The sequence below is a fragment of the Nannospalax galili genome, unplaced genomic scaffold (genome assembly GCF_000622305.1).
Source record: "Nannospalax galili isolate Female #2095 unplaced genomic scaffold, S.galili_v1.0 scaffold1941, whole genome shotgun sequence".
Taxonomy (NCBI): domain Eukaryota; kingdom Metazoa; phylum Chordata; class Mammalia; order Rodentia; family Spalacidae; genus Nannospalax; species Nannospalax galili.
In genome coordinates, this window is record NW_008344179.1 from 772201 (window position 1) to 790676 (window position 18476).

General features: G+C 45.9%; 1 long non-coding RNA gene across 1 annotated transcript; it reads right to left on the reverse strand.

Moving 5' to 3' along the window:
- Window positions 1-2646: 2646 nt before the first annotated feature.
- Window positions 2647-18358, reverse strand: LOC115071586. Its single transcript, XR_003850684.1, has 4 exons — window positions 17619-18358; window positions 6127-6210; window positions 3114-3198; window positions 2647-2663 (listed from the first exon to the last, which is right to left on the reverse strand). It is a non-coding gene; the product is annotated as an uncharacterized LOC115071586 (long non-coding RNA).
- Window positions 18359-18476: the final 118 nt, after the last annotated feature.

Genomic DNA, 18476 nt, shown 5'->3' on the forward strand with positions numbered 1-18476 from the left:
TTGGTGTGGATGCTTCTTAAGCCATGCATTGTCAGTAGCAGGAATTGGGTTCTAGCTCCATGACCAGTCCTGGGGACACCTGTAGGTCTGGGGGCTTGTATTTGGAATAGAGCTAGCCTTGGGAAGAATGTCAGTTTCCTGTCACAATGACTAACCCATATGAGGATTAGCACATAACTGATCCCTTTGTCATGGGCTCTTGCTTGTCCAACACCTTCCAGCTGGTAGATGCAGAAGGTAGTTATGGGGAGGGCAGTCCTGAAAAACTAGTGTCAAAAGAACATTACTTCAAGAATACCTTTGAGGGGAAGAAGAACATGTACCTATTTGTTCAAGGAAAAAGGAACAGAGAAAGAAAGAAAGCAGACTAATGAGATTAGTTACCTGCAGGGCTTGGCAGAGACAGGATGGAAAGGACAGAGGGAAGGAAGAGGGAATGAGACTTCTCTAAATAGAACATTTCGCTCTAACATGACGTTAGGAGCCATCGCAAAAATAAAATTTAAATTAAATTAAATTTACAAGGACAGGGAGAAGAACCCTAAAATCAAATAAAAACAGAAACAAGCAAATAAAAAGGAATGTTCTTTGATTTCTATCTTATCACTTTATAGTAAAACAACTAATTAAACAATTTGATTTACTCTTTGGGACTTCCTTAAGTGACTGGTACTATGACTACTCTACTTTTACAGAGGGGGTGTCTCATTTTGGTTTGCTTAAAGAAGCTCCAAAGATCTCCAACACTCAAACCCAGGTTTTACATCAGATTGGTATCAGAGGTCAGTTCTGAAATCCTATTATATACTCAGCTCAGGGGCAGGCATAGAAGGATGAGTTAAGTGTCTCCCAGGTTTCAGGAATCTATGATCTCAGTAACAAACATTTAACATCAGAAGGTTGTACATAAGGAGATGCATGATTCCTTTTATCACCCATAATTATTTAAATGCCATAATGATTATATGGATTCTGAGCATTCCTTGTATGTTTGCTTCCTGGAAGATAAGGAATTTGAGATAATCCTTATTGGCAGAGTTCAGATGGGCACAGGAAAGAGGTGAGGGAATCCAGACAGCCAAACGGAACCCACAGAGAGCAAAGGGAAGAGGGACTGGGTGGGGAATGAGAAAGAGCAGGTAGCACAGACTATACAGGAGAGCTCACGTGTGACTTGAGACCCCTTAGAATTCCCAGTCCACAGGAAGAAGTCCATAAGTCGCTAGAGGGAGGTTGCTGAGTTCTAGTCTCCAAATCTTAGACCTTTGGTAGCTACATCTTGTGATTAGATACTTGTCTCATTTGCAATGATTGGCTCAGTGATTACCCTGGAAAAGGCAAATACTACTTTCTGGATGAACAACTGAAAAAGAGTGCTTTTGTGCTAGGGAAAATGAAAATGCCGTTCCTTTGGTTATTCCTCTTCTCTCCCCTGTGTTGTCTATTCCAAGCTGCAGGAACAGGAAGACAGGCAGGGCAGGAAATCAAGCTTTCAATCCTGCGGAGTCTCTGTAGCCCCAGGCATGTCAGGAGAGGTGCTGAGGGAAAACACTTCCCCTCCGCTGGGCTGGGGCTCAGCAGGGACAGCGAGAAAGCCAGAGTGCTTTAAGTGGGAAAGGACTAAGCTGAGCCCAGCCTGGCGACAGACAGCAACACTGGTTCTAGCTGGAGAGTAAGACAGGAGCAAGAAGAAATCTAAATACGGAGTATTCCTATCAGACCACGGGTGCATTGTATCCTATATCTTAATCAGAACTATTATTCAGATAAGTCTGAAAAGTCCTTGAAGTAGGAACAGTGTCAACATCTGGTCTTCAGGTTGCTGCTCCCCACTGCTCTGCCCCCGACTTTGAAACAACACAAAAATATACCCACATCCTAGAGTGTAAAGTCAGTATCTGTTCCCTTCTGTTCTTTCCTTTCCTGTCTGTCCCCATTGCCTCTGTCCTTCCCCAGCATCCATGCCAAGGTCTTGCCAGCAGCCGGAACAGTGGGGGTCAGGGGATATAGGTCAGCATCTATGTCTTATCAGGAACACATTTCTACCCTCCTCCCCTAGTCAGCATCAAAACCAGCCACCAGGGCCCAAGGAAGGTGGTGGTTCCTCCCCTGACACTCCCCAGTCAAAGTGGTTTTTACATCCTGTCCTTGTGGTATGTTTGTCTTTTCATCCCTGGATCCACAGCTTCCCAGGTGCAGTAACCAAATTTTGTTTTTCTCTTTCTCCTACAGCAACACCCAGTTCTAAGCATATTTGCTTAATATGTGAGGAATGGATGTTTTCCTTTAAACCAATATTTAAATTTTTTTTAAAACCTCCACCCATACTGAGAAATACATTTTCAACCAGTTTACATAGCCTGCCTCTCTCTCTCTCTCTCTCTCTCTCTCTCTCTCTCTCTCTCTCCTCTCTCTCTCTCTCTCTCTCACACACACACACACACACACACACACACACACACATTTGCAACAAAAATGTCAGGAAAGAATACTTACAATGTTGGATGGACTCTGATATTTTCTTTTATTTCTTTTTTGAGACAGGGTCTCCTCGTAGCCCCAGCTGTCCTGGAACTCACTATGTGGACCAGGCTGGCCTCAAACTCACAAAGATCCACCTGCCTCTGCCTCCCAAGTGCTGGGATCAAAGGCGTGCGAGGTGCCTGTTTTGAGTTTAGGGATGCAGCTCAGTGGTAGAGCACTTGCTTGGTAAACATAAAACCCTAGCACCAAAACCAAACCAAACTAGTACTTGTTGGGACTCTCAGGTAGAAAGCCAGAGTCCTGAAGCATAGGTAGCTAAGCTGTCACTGCTAAAGCGAGAAGAACTTTGCTTCCAAGCTAGATCGGATTAGAGCTAAACTGTTTACAAATGAGGGCTCTGGCTAGTTTTGCTTTGCAGGCATGACTCTGGCCCCCTTATGAGGGAGAGGTCCACCTGGGGATTTACTGACAGTGGTGATGGACTTCAGGGGAACTAGGCCCTGATCCTGCTTTTTGTAGCACTCTTGTTCAGTGCCTTATATTGTTCCTCCACTCATTTAACACAGTCTTCCCACAGCCTGCCTGCTGCTCCAGCTAGGCTTTGTGCTCATCCTTAGGGCTACTCTTACCATATTGTCCTGTAACACAGTTCTTGTGTAGGTGGCCAGTTGCTACTGGAGGGAGCCTGGTCTGAGAAAGCCAGCCATCAGGAATCTGTGGATCAAGGAGAGGAGATGAATTATGGCACCTTCAGGTGTCTGCAGGTGCCCTACTGCCTAGTGTTGCCTGGATAGAGGGTCCAGTGGGCTAGGCGGGGCAGGCCACACTGAAGTGGGATGGCAGGAGCTGGCCAGGGCCAAGCGGCAGAGGGCAGAATGACAATGAGCTCACAAAACTCAGTTATCCCTTCAATTGTGTGTAGAGACCTAATGATTTAAGAAATTAAGAAAATATGGGCCGGGCGTGGTAGCACACGCCTTTAATCCCAGCACTTGGGAGGCAGAGGCAGGGTATCTCTGTGAGTTCGAGGCCAGCCTGGTCTACATAGCGAGTTCCAGGTCAGCTGGGGCTACAGGGAGACCCTGTCTCAAAAAGACAGAAAAATAAAAAAGAAAATAAACCTAGGCTTCAGAGGAGGGGCACATGCAAGTGGGGCTCTCATACCTGGGGAGGCAGGAGAATTAGACATTCAAAGGGAATAGCAGCTGGTGATAACCAGTTCCACCCAAGCCACCCCTGCTGGGGAGGAAGCTAAAGCATTCCCCTCTCCCATCCCAAAATAGCCATATTCCAGATAAAAAGCCTTTTTGCCACTGTCAGAAATGACACACCATAAAACATAATTGGCATATAAATCATGAAATTACATCTCAAAATATTGTCATGATTCTGTTTGTCCACTGATAACAGTAACCACACATCTTTCACAAAAAGGAAGTAACAGACACTGTGAGCTCTGTTCTGTCCAGTCTCTGGAGGGAATGCCACCTCAGAGCAGAGCCCGAGAACCTTCAGCTAGATTCTGGCAGTCTCACACACCTGGGTGTGCTCTCTCAAACCTTATCAAGCACTTTCTAGGGGAACAGCACTGTGCTGTCTGGTAAGGGGGAGGAAATTAAAATTTTATGGGGGGGACAGGGTCTCATACTCCACGCTGGCCTGGAGCTCACTACATATCCCAGGATGACTTTGACTTTGAACTTCTGATCCCCCACCTCTACTTTTCAAGTGCTAGGGTTACCGCTATATAAGATCAAATCTAGGACTCTGTTTATGCTGGGCTAGCACTCTATCAGCTCCAGAAATCTGATTTTTACAACGAATAATGTGAGGTTGGGTGGTGGGCTATAATTCAGTGAGAATGTTTGCTAGCCTATGAGTGTGAAGCCCTGGGTTCAATCATCAGAGAGAGAGAGAGAGAGAGAGAGAGAGAGAGAGAGAGAGAAACTCAGATGAAAACAAAAGCTTTTCACTTTTTGTGAATATTCCTCTTAACTGGTTATGCAATGCTGCTTTGATATAGAGTAGTAATAACCCACTGCAATAGGCTGTGTCCTCTCAGAATTCATGCATTGAAGTCTGACTCCAAATGTGGTGGTATGAGGAAGCAGGGCTTTAGGAAGGCGATTAGGTCATGAGGGTAGAACCTTCATGCATGGGATCAATGCCCTTATAAAAGAGACTCCCAGACAGTTCCCTCAACCTTTGACCATGAGAATACAGTAGTAAGATAGATCTCTATAAACCAGACAACGGCCCTTCACTAGATACAGATCTATGTGGGCATCTTGTTCTTGGACTTTGCAGTTTCCAGAACTGTGAGCAATAAATTTCAGTTGCTCACAAGCCACTGCCCTAGGAAACTCTGTTATAGCCACCTGCATGAATGTGTTCATCACTTGTCAAACATAGACTGTTAGGACCTGGCCCTGTAGAATAAACAGGGCCTGAGCTGAGACTGTGAGCCTCTGACCCAAGGTTCTGCAGACCTGGGAGAGAATCAGTTTCTTCTGAGGTTTGAATTCTCATCTGCATAATTTAGGTACCCTCACTCTTCCCCAGGACTGCTGTAAGGAGGGAACCAGGGAATTCTGCCTGAAGAAGTTACCTTTTTCTAATTCTGTGGATGATGAAAAACAGTGAATAATTGTTGGGGGGAAACCCCAAGAATGAAAAATCTAAGAGCTTGCCTTTTTATAATTGACCATGAAAGGCCATGTGTTTCAGTGCATAGAAGGGAGTGGTAGTAGTGACTAGCCACGCTGGGGAGAGTAGATTTTTGTCACCCTTGCCAAGCAGTGGAAAATAAAGCTGATGGACAGAAGGCTATGTCATGGAAAGTCCCAGCCAGACAAGGCTGTCTGGATTGTGTCTCAGAGGCATTGGTGAAGGCATTCTGAAAGCAATGGCTTAGCTGACCATATAGTTGGGTTCTACTGGGGTGGAACTGGAGGCTGGAAAGTAGCTGAAGGAATCGAGGGATGAGTGGCTGGACTCAGTGCAGTATGGTGGCATGGCCAGAGTCAAGCCCAGGTGCTGGGTTTCCACATGTTCTTGGTCCCTTGCGTCTTTCCCTGTCTGCCTTTCTCCTCCTGTCTGTTATCTCTTCCAGCCCCCAGAGCCCACATCAGCCCCCAACCCCATACTTCTACCACTTAAGTGAGTATGTCGATGGCACTTACCAAATGCTTCAGATAATCAAGATGTAGCCAGCCCTGGTGAGCTCTGGCTGGCTAGCTTTGAGTGGGTCACGAGCAGAGGAGGGGCAGGCCTGCTCTTTCTTTAGTAGAGACAGCCAGCTCTGCTTCTGTCTCACAGGAAGCTGGAGCCTGAGGCAGCACCTGGAATCAGGTGCAGTACAGCTGGCTGGGTGAGAAAAGGAGCTGACACCTCTGGACGGCCTGAGAGCTGCTGCTCCTTCCACTCTGGGTAGAGGAAAGCAGGTCACACTACATCCCGCCAGAGACTGAGGGACTGACCACTGCCTCTGGGCTACCTCTGGGATTCAGCCATAAAGAAACATTTATGGAATAGCTGCAGGCACACCACCTCACAGAGGAAGTCAAAGTGGTGGTTCATAGTCCAGACTTCCTGCAGGTGGGTTGGGTCTGGCCATGTTGGACCCTTCCACTTAATATGTACCTTTTTTGGTACCTCATGTTATCAGTCTTCTATCGATCTGTCAATTCCTCTATGCTCCAGGGGCTTCTGGTGTTGTTGGGAAGCCTGAAAAAGTACATAGGAGAAAGAGCTGATCATGTCATATGCACTCTGGGGTAGATGCCTGTGTTTTAGAGCTGAGCTTGATTAAGAGGTATCCCTAAGGAATGGACATGAGAGTTATGGGCTGGAGAAGATCTTCACCACTGAGCTATATGTCAGTGTGTGCACATGGGACTAATGATGGCACAAAGGATGTCTATAGATTGGGTCACTCAGGATCCAAATAATCCAGGAAAGGAGGCAGGATTGGGAGCTCAAAGTAATCTGGGAGAAATCTCAGGATACAGACTGCTGTAGTACAGTTCAAAGATTCAAAGGATGGTAGGCTTGAAGTCTCAGACTCTCTGAGAGAGATGCAGCTCTCGTTATTCAAGCAGGGGCTCGTGAGAGGGTTGCTACCCAGAGACACTGAAACATTCTGGTGTTACTATGATATATTTGATAGGAAAGCTCTACAGCTTGCATTTAGAATAGTGGGAGACATGAGTTTGGTGGAAATGTACACAGAAGTGGTAATTTAGGTGTGGAGATGGATTAGATGAGACATGGGGACAGAGACATGAGGACCAGCAAAGGAGACTGGACTGCTATGGACTCAAGAGGTGGAGAGCACATAGAAGCCAGTGGAGAAGACATTAAAAAGGAGTCCCACCTGAGGCTAGAGAGATAGCTCAGTGGGCAAAGTGCTTGCCTCACAAGCATAAGAATCCAAGTTTGATCCCCAAGTTTGACTGTTTATACTAGAGATATGAGGACTCTGGGCTCAGCTGGCTCATCAGCTTCAACAAATCCCAGGCCAGTGAGAGACCCTGTCTTAAAATTGGTGGATGCCTCTTGAGGGATGATCCCTGAGTTTGACCTTTGAGTACACAAGCACACACATGGACCCAGACACACAGACACATAGATACACATACAGAAACACACACAGAGAGAGAGAGAGAGAGAGAGAGAGAGAGAGAGAGAGAGAGAGAGAGAGAGAGAAAGAGAGAGAGAGAGATCTAGCAGCATTATCAATTGCAGGACATCTAGAAAGACTAAGAACTGAGAAAAGGCTAAGTGTTTGGAAGTAGAAGGTGATGTATCTCAGCAGGAGAGGCCGGAAGACAGAGGATGGACAGGGACCACTATCTCAGAAAGCCTGCAGTAGAGAGACAAGTGGTGGTCAGAGCAATACAATCACTTTGGGGGGTGAAATAGATGACAATGAGGAAGGAAGAAGTTCTGAATCTGATGGGGACAAAGGAGACAGTTTAGGAGAGAGAGGAGCCAAGTGAGGCCCAGGGATAGCTGGAGATGCTAACCTTGGATTTCACAACAAGCTGCAGCTCCCTTATCCCTCAGCCTGTGTCATATCTGCGAGCCTGCGCTGGCCCTGGGTTCCCAAGGCCCTAGCCTTCATTCCTGGAGGAAGCAGGGACAAGTTAGGCTGCTAGAAGCTCCAGGAGCAGTGGGGGTGTTCCTAGCCCAGGGCTGGGATCCAAAGCACCAGCAACTACTCCTGTCCCTCCTGCACCTATTTCTTTCCCTTTTTTCCATCATAGGGCCCCATCAGAACTGCTAGCCAGAAACTGCCCAGAGAGTTATAAACATTAGTGAAGTGCTCTGAGTGGACCCTGAATTAGACGTCCAGGCGTGATGGGAATTGAAAGCAGGTATCCACCAGGGGGTGAGGGTAAGAGTTGGCATAAGCATCAGTACTTGGCAGTAAAGTCCCTGAACCAGCTTTTCTAAGTCCATAACTACAGACTTACAGTTGTTAGCAGCAAAGCTGTGTCTCTTCAGAGTTTAGTTACCCACGCTGACCCCGTAACAAGCACCATGCCAACGGAAGGCTCTGTGGAGGCAGAGATGTCAACAAACAAGGGGGTGAAGGCAAGGATGACCTCACTGGAAAAGTAAACATACACCCCACATGGCTGGGGAAAGGAGGCGCTCATCAGTGGAGCTGTGGGAGGCTGTTTGAGACTGGGAAGAGGGTGAAGGATAAGGAAAGAAACCCTGGTCTACAGAGGTGGGGCCAGTGGAAAGGGAGAGACAAGCTTGCTCAGGAATGACAGGTCCAGAGCTGAAGAGGAAAGGCAGAGAAGAGAAAGCTGTGTTGCTGAGGATGAGAGTCAAAAGATTTCAATAGTACTGAGAGCTAAAGAGAGAAGTTGGTGCTGGAAAAGGAGATGAAGGGACTGTGTGATCTGAGAGAGATCTAAAAACATCCCCCAGCCTCCTTAAGAAGTAATTTCTCTTGCATGTAGGATAGGTGTCTAAGTATATTATTATGTAAATAATGTAAACATTCACATGATCTATGACCCAGATAATATACTTTCATAAGGACAGACAGACACACACTTTATAGCAGATTATTATTATGCAGCTAATACAAGAAAACAACAGGGGAGAATGCAAAGAAATCTAAGATAGTGCTAAAAGAACAAGTTGCATAATTCCATGGTATTCTGTTTGACTAAAGAAAGATTGTATATACTAGAAAAAATAAAAATACTTGTGTGTGTGTGTGTGTGTGTGTGTGTGTGTGTGTGTGACAGGAACTGTTAATGGTGATAACTGGAGTTAGATTAGAAATTTGCGATCCCTAAAAAGGTGCCCTTTTAACTTGGTACCCTTCCCTCTGGTACTCTTTTTAAGACTGTATTTTTGCAATAATTAAAAAAAATCTGGAGCTTCTCTTACCTATTAGTCTAGTAAGTCTTTTTCCCCCAACACTGGGGATTGAATTTAGGACCTTGTGTGTACTAGGCAAGTGCTCTACCATGGGGAAATATCCCCAGACTTCTTTTTAATTTTTAATTTGAGACAGGATCTTACTATATTGCCTAGGCTGGCCTTGAACTTGCAATCTTCCTGCCTTAGCATCTACACAGCAAGGATTACAGGCCTATATAATCAGGCCCAGCTCTGAATTAGAGAGCTTCGATGATCATATTTTGTGAACTAAGTAGTCAGAACAGAAGTCTGATATATATGAGTCCCTACAAGGACAATGGAAGAGTGTTTGCAGTTATGATCATCTTGGAAGATGAAGTGTTTTCTCTCTCTCTCTCTCTCTCTCTCTCTCTCTCTCTCTCTCACACACACACACACACACACACACACTCACACACACAATCTCTGTAGGTGAGTCTCTGGTTTGACTCTCAAAGTAGCACATGGTAGTACAAAGAACACTGGACTCAGTTATTCATTTATTCTGTGCCTGCTAAGGCCTCCCACTTTTATTAGCTGTGTGACTGTGGGCCCTGGGACTCTCATTTCTCTATAAGATACAGTACTAACTAATACTTGATACTCTTGCTGAGCACCTGGGTTTGATTCCCACATGGTGGCTAACAACTGCCTATAATTCCAGTTCCAGGGGAACAATGCCCTCTTATGGCCTCCATGGGTATTGCATGACATGAGTGTACTTAAATACATGCAGGCAAAATATTCACACATAAAATAAAAAATTAAAATTAAAATAAAAGGAACAATCCTAAAATATGTTTGCGTGCAATGTGCATGTGTGTGTATGTCCACACAATATATATATATGCACACTCATATATATGTATGTATGTGTATATATATATGTGTATATATACAGTATGTATGTATACATGTATATTTTGTGACAGTCTAGTTGAAAAATTTGTAGTCTTTCTGCCTTAGCCTACTGAATGCTAGGACTACAGGCATTTGCTACAAAGCTTGGCTTGAAAGGGGTATATTCTGAGGTAAAAGTTAAACTCCCTCTAAGAATAAAGTCATTTTGGGAAAAAAAAAAACTGGAAAAAATCTGATAATAATGGATAAGACCACAAACTACAGAATCATTTCATTCTAAAAGATAGTAAATGTGGTATATACAAAATCTGAAAAGCTGGGGCTGGAGAGATGGCTCAGCAGTTAAGAACACTGACTGCTCTTGCATAGGACCCGGGTTTGATTCCCAGCACCCACATGGCGGCTACGAACCATCCTTAACTCCAGTTCCAGGGGAATCTGAAGCCCTCTTCTGATCTCCGCAATACTGCATGACATGGGTGCACGCACATACATGTAGGCAACACACTCGCACACATAAAAAAATATTAAAAAATATTTTTTAAAAAATCTGAAAAGCTAGGCATATAATCCCAGTATTTGGGTTGAGGTAGAAGGATTCTAAGTTTGAGGTCAGCCTCAATTACATAAGACTCTGTCTCAAAACAAGCAAGCAAGCAAGCAAGCAAGCAAACAAACAGGAGCTAGGGCTGTAGCTCAGTTGGTAAAGTGCCTCTCTACCATGCATGAAGCCCTGGGTTTGATCCCCACTACCCATAAACTGGGTGTGGTAGCACATGACTGTAATCCCACCCCTGGGGAGGTAGAGACAGGAGGATATGGAATTCAAGGTCATCCTTGATGACAGGGCAAGTTTGAGACAAGCCTGAAATACATGAAATTCTGTCTCAAAAATGAACAAACAAGAAACTCTAAAATCCAATTAGTATCCAAATGAGTGCTTTCTAAATTTCAGGTACAGTGGCAAGCACTTTACCCAAGCCTTATAACAACTCTATTATTTCCACTTTACAGAATAAGGATGGAAGGTAGAGACATGTTAAGCAAGTTGACCAAAGTCATGGCAGGTAAATAAATGGTCAAGCCAGGAGCCTAATTTCAGATAGTCTGACCCCAAAGCCTGTGTAAGAGTCTAACAGTAGGAGAAGTTGCTCAGGAAAACAGGACTGATTCAATATAGAAAAAAAAAAAGCGATGGTTTTTCAACATCTGGCTGAAAAAGAATGTGTAAACATATTGTTTCTAAACTTACCAGCAAACAAGAATCATTATTCTTATAATTGCTCCCCAAACTGCAATGTGCATCCAAATCACATGGGGAGCTTGTTACAATGGTATTCTGGGAGCTAGGGGTGCTGCTCAGGGGCAGAGTCCATGCTTAGCCTGCACAAGGCCCTAGGATTGACCCCCACCACTCTTTCCCCTTAAATCCAGAGTCTCATTCTGGTGATTTGGGACAGGGCATGAGACTTTGCAAGTTTCTTTGCTGCAGGTCCATTGGCCATACTTTGAGGACGAGGGTCTTAGGCAGGGGCTAAAAAGACCTTTAGCCTCTATCACTGGAAATAGGTTTCTCCAATGAAAATGAAGAATGTTTGGCTCAGAACCTGACTTTCTTCAAACAGCCGAAATTCATTCTCATATTCTCTCTCTCTCTCTCTCTCTCTCTCTCTCTCTCTCTCTCTCTCTGATTTTCTTTTCAATCTGTACTTTCCCTAACAAGATAAAATGATACAGATGCACATTAGGCAAGAACACTACTGCTGAGCTACATGCCCAGCCTTAGTTTTTGACACAGGATTTTGCTATGGAACCCAGGTTGGCCTTGAACTCATGTTCCTCCTGCCTTTGCTTCCCAAGTACTGGAATTACAGGCATGTACCACTATTCCTGGTCCAAAGCACCTCTTTGAACCCCTAAACACTTGCAATTAGAGACCAGCAAAGCTACATTAAGGTCCCCCTCACCCAACCCCTAGATTGGCCATTATTTCTACCCACTGAGTCCTGTGGGGCTCTTCTTGAATTTTCTTTTGGTTGAAGAGATCAAATGAATGGGGAGTCCTGGTCTGACAGGGAGAGGATTCTCGTAAATGGGGTGCCTTGTAGTGGTAGGGTAGCCTGAGGGACAAGTGGCCTGGCATAGTCTCTCATGTTCTGGAAATGTCTGCTGAGTGAATGATAAATCACGGTTTATTAGGAGATGAGTGTGGGCCAGGCACAGAAGTGGCAGGTCTGGCAGGAGGTGGGGCATGGGGAAGGATGGAATGTTGACTTTGCCTTTTCTGCTGTTGTACTGAGGGTTGGTCTTTAAAACCAAGGAATTTGTTGTGAGAATGTGAGCTGCTCAACCTCATGGATCTAGATCCACAGCAGGCTGTTTGCTGAATGACTGAAGAGCTAGGGGAAGCCATGTGGAGCCGGAAGCTGCATCTCTCTTCCTGGACATGACTGTATGGATGATTCATGTTCTGCCACCTCCTCACTTTCTCCGGCTAAAACCACATGTCCTGGGGTGTGGGGACAGTGATCAGGATCTTCATCACACAGTTTCCAGCATTGTTTTTCATCTCTGCTTAATAGCAGAGAGCTAAAACCACATGTCCTGGGGTGTGGGGACAGTGATCAGGATCTTCTTCATCACACAGTTTCCAGCATTGTTTTTCATCTCTGCTTAATAGCAGAGAAAACTGAGCCTTGGAGAAAATGGAGAATCTCAGTTTAAGTCTCCCCAGAGGTCTTTCTGAAGAGGTGTTTGAGAATGCTATGTGGTCCTGAGGCTGGTTTTGAAGGAAACCGGGACATCTGAACCATCTTAGACTGTGCTCTTCTTCCCAGTGTCTGGGTCCTCTGCCACATCACACCCACATGTGAGAACACAGTCCAAAGGGAAGTGGCCACATGATGAGCAGTCAGGGAAGAGGCACATAAAGTCTGGAGTGGGTGGGCCAACTCCTGTGTTGACAGAGACATGGACCAGTAGTTTGCCTGGCACAGCCAAAATCCAGCTGTTCTTGCTGTGGGATGCTGGCCTGAGATTTGCCTCAACCTTGTACTCATTAGGGTTTGCTGGGTGTCTGAAAGTATCCCACCTCCAATTCAGGTTCCAGGGTCCCTGTCGACTTTATGGTGATAGAGCCACAGACACTGGCTTCCCAATCCTGAGTAACAGGGTGTAGGGAGATGGGAAATGTCTGGAGACAGAGAGGCCAGCAGCATCCAAAGCAGGGAGTGAAGTGGTGGTGACTGGGGTCTTTCCTTAAATCTTTTTTTTTTTTTAAAAAATACTTTTTAAAAAACATTTTTATGTGTATGAGTATTTTGCCTACCTGTATGTATATGCACCACATGCAGTGCCCACGGAAGCCAGAAGAGGGTGTGAGATTCCCTGGAACTGGAGTTACAGACAGTTGTGAGCAGCTGTGTGAGTGCTGGAAATTGAACTTGGGTTCTCTGCAACAGTAGCAAGTGCTCTTAACTGCTGAGTCAACTGTCTAGGTCTGATTATATTTCTTGGTATTATATTTTTTAAGAGTCAGGGTCTTACGTGTAGCCCAGGCTGGCCTGGAATTCATGATCCTCCTGTCTCTGCATCCCCAGTGACTACTGGTAGTGTTTTTCTTTTTTTTGCATGTGTGTGGTCAGAGATCAGAGGAGATTTGGTGTTTTCCTCTATTGCTCTTTGTCTTATTGCCTTGAGACCATTTTTCTCATTTAATCAGAAGCTCACCATTTAGGTTAGGCTGGCTGGCTAGGGAGCTCTGGGTATCCACCTGTTTCTGCTCCCTGTCCCCAACCCCCAATGCTGAGGTTATAGGCACATGTGGCCATGCCTGGCTTTTTACATAGGTACTGGGGATTTAAATTCAGGTTCATATATTTGCACAGCAAGCATTCTTACCGCTGAGCCATTTCCCCAACCTCACAGGTGGGTTTTACCTTGCAAGACAGGTTTCCTTTTCTGGGAAGACTCAAGAGAACAGAATTTTCAGTAACTCTAAGACATGGTCAGGCTATAACTTTATTTCTAGAACTTCCTGCTTCTTTCTATGAGGAAACTGGGGCCAATCTTTCAGACAGGTCTAGAAATGCCCCGTTCTATTCCGATAAGGTTTGAGAAGGCTTAAAATACAGGCTGTAAATGCAAGAGTCAAATAAAGATGATGAGGGAAATAAATGTGTTAACTAAAGCGCAAAGAAGAGTTGACACCTAGAGGTACCATACTTAGTACTTCTTGGCATTCTGGGAAAAGTATCAAAGTCTTGAAGTTTCTTAGGGGCTTCTCTGATTTAACTGTGCCTTCATGCTCTGTGCTTTAGTTCCTCTGCCTGTAAAAGAAGATGAAAGCATCTATCCAGTGTTTTTGCATGCGATAACACATGCAAAGGACATGGAATAGTGCCTGGCATATAGTAAGCATTTTTTTGGGGGGGTTTCTTTTTGAGACAGTGTCTCCCTGTAGCCCCAGCTGTCTTGGATTCACTATGGAGACCAGGCTGGCCTCAAACTCACAGAGATCCGCCTGCCTCTGCCTCCCGAGTGCTGGGATTAAAGGCGTGGGCCACCACAACCAGCAGTAAGCATTTAATTGTACTGTAGATACTATAATTCTCCCATTTATCTGGAGACAGGGAAGAGACTGGAGAGCAGACGAGATGGGTCTCCCTTACAGAAGAGGTTCCTACCTTCTCTTCCAGGGCTGTTCCCTTCCTCTGCTCCCTTCAGGTCCTATGATTGCATCTGAAACTGCCTTTGTTCCTGGTTTAGCTGCACATGCCCACTTGCGCTTCCTCTCTTCCCAATAGACTTTTTCCAGGATGCTTACTTCACACACACCAAATGGCTACTTCACATACATTTCCCTGACAGTCTTTCTGAGCTCAGAAAATGCACATGTGGTATGCATTGCCTCCTCCTTTTGTCTGGACTTCCATAGATCTGGAGGGGCTTGCAATGTCAGCCTTCCTAGCTTTTGGTAGAAGTTCAACTCCATTCATCTCCATTAGTGAGAAGTGGAAATAGCTCTAAGACAAGTCCTAACCCACAGAGCTTTGCGCTCTCAGTACCGGGTAGGCTGTTTTGTTCTGTCCTCTGATGGTGAAGGTGGGTGAAGGACCTTGGGCTCAGGGCTCAGTAACTCATTAAGATCCTGTGGGCAGGGGGCTGAGGTTTGGCTCAGTGGTAGAGTGCTTGGCTAGCATTTACAAGGTACTGAGTTTGATCCCTCAGCACTGCAAAAAAAGAAAACAAAAATATTATTTAGGGCCTGGAGAGATGGCTGCTCAGCAATTAAGAGTGGGTATTGCTCTTGAAAAGGACACAAGCTTGATTCCTAGCACTGGCATTGGGTGGCTCACAACTGCCTGTAATTTCAGCTAAAGGGGGACTCCATGGCTCTGGTCTCCAGGGGCATCTGAACTCATGTGGGCATACTCATCTAGCCACTGACACACACATAATCAAAAACAAAAACCTGGGCATGGTAGCATACACCTTTAATCCCAGCACTTGGGAGGCAGAGGTAGGCAGATCTCTGTGAGACTGAGGCCAGCCTGGTCTACACAGTGAGTTCCAGGTCAGCTGGGGCTACAGGGAGACCATGCCTCAAAAACAACCATTGGCAAGGCAGAAGCAGGTGGGTCTCTGTGAGTTCCAGGCCAGGCAGGAATACATAGTGAGACCCTGACTCAAAAACAAAAACAAAAACAAAAAGGTCCTGTGGGCAGTCAGAGTCCAGGCCAGGATGCTCACATGCCCCGTCAGTTTGCTGCCCCTATCCCTCTGGCAGCAGCACTATTTGCATGGCCCTTCTTTCTTAACCAGCAGCAAGAAGTTTGAAAGAATGTGACCCTGAAGCAGGGGAAAGGAAGGTGCTGTGTGGTCATCCAACATGCACTTTACTTTAAACACAGGCTCTGCTATCAGCCCTCAGCTAGTTGCTGAATTTAAATATATATATAGAGAGAGAGAGAGAGAGAGAGAGAGAGAGAGAGAGAGAGAGTGTGCTTGGATATGCAAGGCCCTTAGGAGTAGCCTTGCAGAATTGGACTCATTTATTCCTCCCAAAAGCCCTGTGAAGGGGGGACTCTCCATCTCTCCTCTTGTTATAGATGAGGCTTTATAGATTCTAGTTTCTAGGTGGAGGATGTATTTGTCCTGGTCATGAGACTAGTAAAATGCCGAACAAGCAGTCTGGCTTCAGGCTCTGTATTTAACCACTGTACCAACAGCCTCCCTAAAGCCCTGGGCATGTTTGTAACAAGCCCTTGTTCTAACATGATTAGATTACCCTGGAGTCTCTGACCACGTTCCCCAGCATTCAGAGAGAAAGTAGAATCAATGCCATTTATGCATGAGCTAGGGGCTTCATACCCTTGTTTTATTTCTGATTCTGTGATAAAATACCCTGACAAAGAAGTTAGGGGAGCAAAGGTTTATTTTAGTGCACTCATAATTCCAGGTTCCAGTCATCATTGGGGGAGTCAAGGCAGGAACTTGAAGTAGTCTTGTCACATCCACAGTCAGGAGCAGAGAAAACTAATGCACACATGCTCAGGGCTCAGCTGGCTTTCTCCACTTACAGTTCACGGCCCCCAAACAGGGAACAGGCCACCCAGTTTCAGACTGGGTCTTCCCACATCAATTAAGGCAATCAAGACTATCCCCACAGACATGCCCACAGCACAACTTGATCCAGACAACCCCTCATTAAAAGTCTCTTTCCCCTGTGATTCTAGGTTGTGTGAAGCTGACACTTATAACTAACCATCACAGGCTTCTTTCCCATTTCAAGACACTAAATTCTTTCCAGAGGCAGGGAGATACTTTGCCATCTGAAAACATAGAAGTCCCAACCTAGACAAGGCCAGGTCTCAGAGTACTTACTGTACCCAGTGATCCTCTCTTTGAACCTCACTCTTCTTTGTGTATCTTGCAAACCTGTGGGAAGATTGGGCTCTAGTGCCTTGACCTGACCTTATTCATAGCTACCCCACCCTGGCTGTCTCAAATTCAAGAAGCAAAAGTAAGACAATGAATAGAATAAAACAAAAAACAAAACAAAACAAAAACAGCAACCAAACAAACAAAAACCATAGTGGGACTACCCATGAGCAATTTTTTTTACAAATAATTATTTTTCAAAATTGTTGTACTTGGCAGAATCCTAACGGCCTTTAACAAATCAGTCCTTTTATTCAATGTTTTTATAACCTTGAAGTCAAGTAAAAGAGGAAAGTGTTACATTTGAAGATCGATGATCAGTGCTCTGGAACATGAACTTTGTTTTCCAGTCATGACCTTGGGATCTAGAGACCTGTTACAACTTATACACCCTTCCAGATGTTCTGGGTAGGTTAAGAAGCCACGTAGTTGTGAAGTTACAGTTTACAACATCTTTGTTTCTGCTATTTAGTGTCTTACCTTCGGAGAGAGTAAAAATGCAGGGAGGGCTCCAGAGCATTCTAAACCCGGTATTTATGGCTGTAATACTTTAATCCCACTACAATCCTAAGGTATCTGAGGTACAACTGCTCAGTCTTGAGCTTAGGCAATATAATGAAAAGCCTCCCAATGCACAGAACAATAAAGACATAAAGACACCATATCCCATGTAGGGGACCAGGAAGCAATCTTCATCTCAAAAGGAAACTTCGAGAATGCAAAGAGAACAGCCTCTTCCACCCCTTCCTACATCCTCAAACAGGCATATTCACGGAAAAAGAAAGGCGGAAATGAGTATTTCCCGAAGACCTAGGGTGTTCCAATCACATGCGCACATCTTACCTCATTTATCCGCGCCCCCCTACCAGCAACCCAAGTTGGTAAGAACTTGTTAACCAGAATACCTGAGTTAGTGCTGCCTGTGATCACAAGCCCTGATGAGCAGAAACGGGAATTGAATCTGTATTACGCTTAATTCCTAATCCTAATCCGTTCTCCAATCACACGGACCGCTCATATTTCACTTTGACAACTCGGTCTCTCACGGAGGATTTGCTCAAGGTGACACAGTGCAGCAAGAGTCAGAATTTGAATCTCAAACAGTGTCCTCTCCGCTGCGCCACAGCCTCAGCTCGGAAAAACGCAGGCCTGCCAGGGGGAAATTAATGACCCACAGCTACCCTGAAGTTCTGTGCACAAATGGGAGCGCAAGCGGGTTCTCGTGACTCTTCAATCTTTCAGTTTTCACCCAAGTGCATGACTGCGGGAGCAAGGCGACCACGTGAGGGCCCTCCCACCCCCGCCAGGCGACGGGCAGAGCCTGTCCGGCCAAGGACAAGTCACAGGTGTGGCACGGAGCCAGGACTCCAGCCTCCTCCGCATCACCTCGGAACAGACAGGGGGAGCCGGGCCAGAAGCCCGGCTCCTACCGCGCACAAAAACACTGGGCCCGCGTGGGAGAAACGCGGAATGACCTTGGCTGCGACCTCCGGATCCCCGCGTGATGACCTGCGGGGGGCCAGGCGAAAGTACTCCGGTCTCCGCCCGCAACCAGCCTGCGCTGCCAGACTCGACCAGGAGAACCTGGGCGGGGCTGCAGGGAAGAGGCTGGGCTGTCCCACGTGGACCTGCATTCCGCTGGGGGCGGGGCCACCGGGGCGATCTGACCAATGAGCGCCACCGCTGGGCTCACCCGGCCAGGAGCTGCGTCACGGTAGGGGCGGGGCCTGAGCCGCCGCGAGGCGCGGTGGGTCACGTGGGGC